Source organism: Lontra canadensis, unplaced genomic scaffold (genome assembly GCF_010015895.1).
Source record: "Lontra canadensis isolate GAN:19392208 unplaced genomic scaffold, GSC_riverotter_1.0 scaffold8, whole genome shotgun sequence".
In the NCBI taxonomy this organism is placed as follows: Eukaryota; Metazoa; Chordata; class Mammalia; order Carnivora; family Mustelidae; genus Lontra; species Lontra canadensis.
In genome coordinates, this window is record NW_022631002.1 from 29,409,710 (window position 1) to 29,415,709 (window position 6,000).

At 51.0% G+C, this 6,000-nt stretch overlaps 1 long non-coding RNA gene across 1 annotated transcript in view; it reads left to right on the forward strand.

Moving 5' to 3' along the window:
- The window catches only part of LOC116865875, a 33,653-nt gene extending 29,781 nt beyond the window's left edge, over window positions 1-3,872 (forward strand). Inside the window, exon 4 of the long non-coding RNA XR_004382276.1 lies at window positions 3,549-3,872. This is a non-coding gene — a long non-coding RNA (uncharacterized LOC116865875). The remainder of the gene's footprint in view (window positions 1-3,548) is intronic.
- The last annotated feature ends 2,128 nt before the right edge of the window (window positions 3,873-6,000 follow it).

Genomic DNA, 6,000 nt, shown 5'->3' on the forward strand with positions numbered 1-6,000 from the left:
TGAAAATCTCAATGGCCTGGATCATCAAAGTCCCTCCTTTCCGTGAGTTTTGACTGGAGCTGAGGTCAGTGCAGGACAGGGGTGGGAAACGTGACTGCCTGGAAGGGCTTTTTCATTTTGGAGTGTCGGCTGTGGGTCAGACAGTCTCAGGGAATAAGCTGTAAGTGGAGGTGAGTCTTTCCATATGTCTTGCATGAAAATTGAAAATGATCATCTAATGTAGTCCAGAATCCCTCCAAAACAGTTTTATTGTTTTGAAAAAGAAAAGGAAAAATGTGAGCCAGGTCGAACGTCATGGGGTCTCTAATCCAAATGAACAAAGCAGGAGAACAGTTCACCCCTGAAATGGAGTCAAAGAGGGATCCCAGCGGATAACAGGTGGGGCTGTGCGTCCAAGTGGACATTTCATGAAGCACAATTTGATGAGGATGATAGCATGGGATAGTCACAGGAATTCCAAACTTCCCATTTGCTGATGAGAGGAAAGAGGCTGCTGAACTCCTGAGAGACCTTTAAAATAATTTTTTCAGTACTTACTGAGGGATTTGATGTATAAGGTACAAAAAAAAAAAAAAAAAAAGGCTGGGGAAGATAATACACAACTATTTACCCCACAGGACTGACAATCGACAGTAGGGTAGCTGACAATATCCTCCCATTCCTTGCCTCAAAATACAGCCTCTCTTGCAGATATGTAAAATTCCACTGTTAGAGATTCTTTCCTTTGTATTAAACATCCTCAAGAATCATGAAGGGTAAACGTTTCGTCCAAATCCCTCGAAGACTGAGTTACATATCATTTCCAGCCTATTCTGCTCGATAGGAGTGTATGGGGGTATTTGGTTTCAGGATGAGTCAAGTAATTCTTTTTATTTCTAATTAGAAATGTGAAATGCTTTGCTGAACCAAATGAGGTCGTGTCTTGGATTTGCTTTAAAATAAAAATAGGTGGGGGAGTAGGTAGAGATACGGAAAAGACTGGCTAGTCTGATTATTGTGGAAGCTGAGTGATGGGTACGCAGGAGTTCATGTCTCGTACTCTGGGCTGTTATATAGGTTTGCAGTTTTCCATAATAGGACGTATTTATTTCAGAGAGGAAAACAATAAGATCTTGCTAAAAAAATGAAAATGTTTTGTTGCATAATATGTAAAAGCTATAAAAAACACTGGAGCTAGACAATTAGTCTTCTGCAATCCTCTCCCTTCCACCAGAGACTACAGCTGTAAACAACTAGTGTCTGTTCTTCCAGACTTTTTTTTTTTAATCCTAGGATTCTAAAGCCAAAAAGAACCACAGACACTATCTAAGGAGGTCTGGTGTCTTCTCTTGTGAGGAAGAGGAGGGCCAGGGCGTTGTGGGCAGGGATGGGGGGCATGAGTGCAAGGTAGAGTCCAAACTGGGTTCCAGGTCCCACTGCCCCAGGGTCAGTCTCCAGTGAACCCCTCAGGGGACGTGGTTTTCCAAACGCACACTTGTTGGCTTCTCTAGCTTACAGTCTTTCTATGGTGACCAGTGAGAGACGTGAAAGTCAAGGCCAAAGTAGGAGGGCTTTTTACCCACGACAAGAAGTAGATCCCACAGAGCTCGGTGACTAAGGCAGGAAACCACCTCCCACTTCCTCCATTCTGGGGACTGGACGATGTTACTTACCCTCTGCGGAGACCAGCGTGGGACCTCCTGTCCCTACCACAACCCGGGACATAATTGAACAGCTCCACTGCACAGCTGTAGCTACCATTAGCTTATGAATCTGTCGAAGCAGAGAAGTTTGAGAAGAAAAAGCAATATTCCAGTCCTAGATTCCAAGGACCTGTTGCTTGGGTGAGGAGGAGCCCAGGAGCACAAGGAAACCTGAAACTAACCCCCCAGTATGTCTTCATCCCACTGGACTAAACAATGAACTAGACGGGGCACAGTCAGTCATGCTCATGGGACATTTCTCCAACCACACAACCAGAAGTGCTGGCACAATCCTGGGCGGTCCCTGCCGAAAGCCACAGGGAAGTGAGCAAAGTCAGCAAAGAGTGCTCAAGCTCTGTGATGTGAAGGCCTCCCCAGAGGTCACCTCCTGTCCCACCTCGTCGCCGCATCCTACTAAAGCCACCAAAAGCCATGCTGGATATGAAGCCACGTCTGGCCGCTTAGGGCTTGAAGGAGCTTACAACTTTCTTCATCAGCAAGCCATCCTGATAGGGAATTCTCCACTTCTGACCCTTCTGCCCCGTAGGACAGACAGAAGCCCGCAGGGCATTTCTAGAGAGATTGCATTTCATGATATTAATCAAAGTTGCCATAAGGAGTGGCCCTCCCTGGCCATAACAACCTACTGATCAGCTTCCTGTTGCTGTTGTAACGAATTACTTCACAATAAGTGGCTTAGAACAACCCAAATTCCTGGCCTTGTAGTCCTAGTCACAATTCCAGGCAGGTTTCACTGGTGCCTCCGCTCAGGGTCTCTCAAGGCCAAAATCAAGGTGTCGGCTGGCCTGGCTTCTTATCTGCCTCCAAGCTCCTCCTAGTCGCTGGCAGAATTCGGTTCTGGGGGCTGAGGTCCCTGTGCTCCGTGCTGGCCGTTAGCTGGGGACCCCTCTCTGCAGCTGAAGGCCATCTGCCTTTCTTGTCACATGCCAGGGGGACCGAATCGGGCTCAGCAAGCCTCCCTTGTGGGAGCTTCTGGTCATGGGAGGCTACAGGCTGAGCACAGCCCATGCCCTGCCCTCGAGCAGCGAGAACAGAGAGGAAGGCCGCTGAAGAGGGACACCAGTGGGGGAGGCAGCCGCAAACTCAGATGAGAACACCTTGTGATTTCCCTCCTGGGACAAATCACTAATTAAAAGCACACACACCCCATCCGCTTCCTCCCTTGTTACCCTGAAGTGTTTTGAGGGAGGGTGGGGCTTAGGAGACAGGCCCTGGGAGGAGGGCATGTCTGGTCACTGTGGCCTCATTAGACCACAGGATCTCTGGAGGTGGGCCCCAAAGCCAGTGGGCAGGCGGGAGTGAGGCAGGGCCAGAGCGGGTGCCCGCGACCCAGCGGGCTACCGGAGCTCAGTCTCCCTGGAAACCACATACAATGATTCCATGGGAGGGGAGGGGATCTGGGGTACTGATTCCCCAGCTCTGTCCGTCCTGAGGTGACGACTGCGCAGAATCAGTTCCCCAGCACTCTGGCCTGGCCTGTGGGAGGGCAGAGCTACCGCGGAAACCCCGAGGCCAGAGACAGGCAAGTGCTGGCGGCTGGTGGTCAGGCAACAGGGAAGGAGCAGGTACGGCCCAAGGGCCATTTGGGGGGGGGGGGCGGGCACAACTGCTTCTCAAGGACCCAGAGGCATCTGTGTCCCCATCTTCTTCAACTCTCCCTCTGCCTTCCCCGCCCTGGGCCTAAGGACCTGCCGCCTCACCTCAGGGAAGTGAGGATGTCCTCTAGACCCAGCTACCTGCCTGAAGCTGCCATTTTTGCCAGAGACCTCCCCATCCCCCAACGGACGGGAAGTCGCTGTGGCAGCTCATTGTCCCTGACACACACCCTTCCTTCTCTTGCTACAGGGAGCCTAGGAAGAGTGTCCCGAGGGAATGGGAAAGGCCCCTGTGTACCAGGAAACACAAGAAATCCTTCACATGATTCTTATACACAGACGTGCACCCAAGTGGCCAGAACCCAGGGTGAATAGGGGTATGTGCCCTTGTGAAGTCCTTCCCCAGGAGAGAGAGAGGAATTCCCGTTGGAGGCAAGCATGGAAGCCTGCAGGAAAGAGGGGGCTATGTGAGCTGGGCCTGGAGGAGCATCAGGGCAGGCCCGGTGGGCCTCAGCTCCCTTGGCCTGCGCTAGGGTCCTCGGGCCTGGAATGGGTGATCTGTACCCCGGCCATGCCAGACAGGGCGGGAGAGACAAGACAAAGAAGAACGAAGGGCACACCCCGTCTGGGAGGCTTCCAAAGCCAGATCATCTCAGGATCCTCCGAGGGCCATGTGTAGGCCTCTCCGTGGGAACAGAAGGGGTGCCCTCCCCCAGCTCGCCGAGGCCACCCCTCCCGAGCTTCACTGGGGCCAGGACACCAGGTGGGTCTGGCCGGACTCCCCTGAGAGGGAGGGCTGACCTTCTGCATGAGTTCCTGCCTTTCTTGTCACAGGACAAGACCTGGGACGACAGCCCAGGATGCCCTGGAGCAGAGAGATTGTCAGAGAAGGAGGTGAGAGCCCGTGAAAATGGCCGGGACGAGGAGAGCGCAACCTGCCCAGCCAGTATCTTGGTTTCTAAGAGCCCGGTCGGCTTCAGAGAAAATAAGAAGGTCTGAGTTTCCTGGTTGTTCACACTCCGAAACTGAAGCCAAAGAACTTCCAAACCTCTGGCTTTGACCGCGCGAAACCCCCACCGCGCCTGCTGGGGCCCCATTCAGTGATGTTATGGCTCCATCTACAGCCGGAGGAAGGAGCTCGTTGCTGGAGTCTTCTGTGAGCCACCGCCCGGCCTTTTTGAGTTTCACAGGCTCCTTGCAATTAATGCTAATAAGGCCCTCTCCCTCCCTAGCTGCGCGCTTTATTCAACGCGGCTTTGGAACTACGCTGGAAGTTATTTATTTCAGGCTGTGTCTACAACAGCAGCTGTTCAGAATATACTAGAAATGCTTTTAGCCAAAATTGGTTTGGAGTTTCTATTTTAAACCACTGTTTGTAATGAACAGAATTAAACGGGTTTTTTTTTCTCTTCCACTTTTTTTTTCTTTTTTAACAACAGAACAAATAAAAGCCCTTAAGATAGCAAGATCGCATTCTCTTTCATTCACTGAATAAACATGTAATTAGCCACCTTCCCTGCATCGGCCTCTGATGGGCGCAGTGCCCCGTCAGGCCAAATACGTCCCATAATTGACTCATCAGAGAACGTCTGCTACTTCCTCTAGTTGCCTGGAACCCCCACATGGGTCAGAAAAAAAAGCAAGGAGAAAGCCCAGGGTCACCAGTGGAGATGGAGTTTAGGAGGCCTCCGAAACCTCGTGACGTGCAATCCTCTGACTCATGACAAAATGGAAGCTGGGCGTTGGTTCCATACAGGTGAGATTTTGTCCTTTTCCATTTTTTTCCTCAGAAGTGTAATTAGCTTTTTCCTGTTAAAAAAGGGACCACAACAATTACTGTTTGTGCGGAAAACTTGTAAAACAAGACAAAAAGGAATAGTAAATCTAAGGCGTTAATCATCCCATCCGCCGATGATGACCAGTTGGTGGTTGACCAAGCTCAACATGGCCCGGAATGAACTTTGTCTTTCTGCCAGTGGTTCTCCAGTCTCTCCGACCCACAGGACCTGAACATTCTTCCCGTCACTGCATATTCTTCTGCATAATTTTGAATGGCTTCAGAAAATCCTTTTATATAAATGTACCATCATTTACCCCAGGCCAGAGGCCCCATTTCTCACAACTGAAAGCTCCGTACGGACGATATTCCTTCAGTCGAACCGCTGGCTGTGGGAGTGCTGGGCCAGAGGGCACACCCCACGGAGGCCTCCGACACAATACATCAAATCGCCATCCAGGGTTGATCTCCTAGAACTTCCGTCACCACCAGCATCTACGTGGAGGAGCCCCAAGTGTTGGCCACTTCAGAAGGCGGTAAGTGTGATGGCGATGGCTATGTGAAGGGGACCTTGGCTGAGCCTCAAGGACCCAGAGGGAGGGAACGAGAGCCATTTGGAATGGGTTTGTTTTTTTTTTTTTTTTTGGTACATTCTCTACCTTGTAGGTGATTCAGACTGGAATGCCTCTGGAAGACAGGCAGCTGGACATGCTTGGGACTGGTAAGGATTTAGCCAACAGAGCATTACCACAAGCTGGGCAGACGAAGGGAGAGCGAGTCATGCTAGCTCATCACCCATAACTCACCGCTGGCCAGGATTAGAGTCGCCACTCGTTCATTTCTCCTTCTTCCACATCCTACCCGCCGTTCGTGTTCACAGATGCTTCGCCTCGCCCTGCATGGTTTGCAAGGTTGAGCTGGGCTC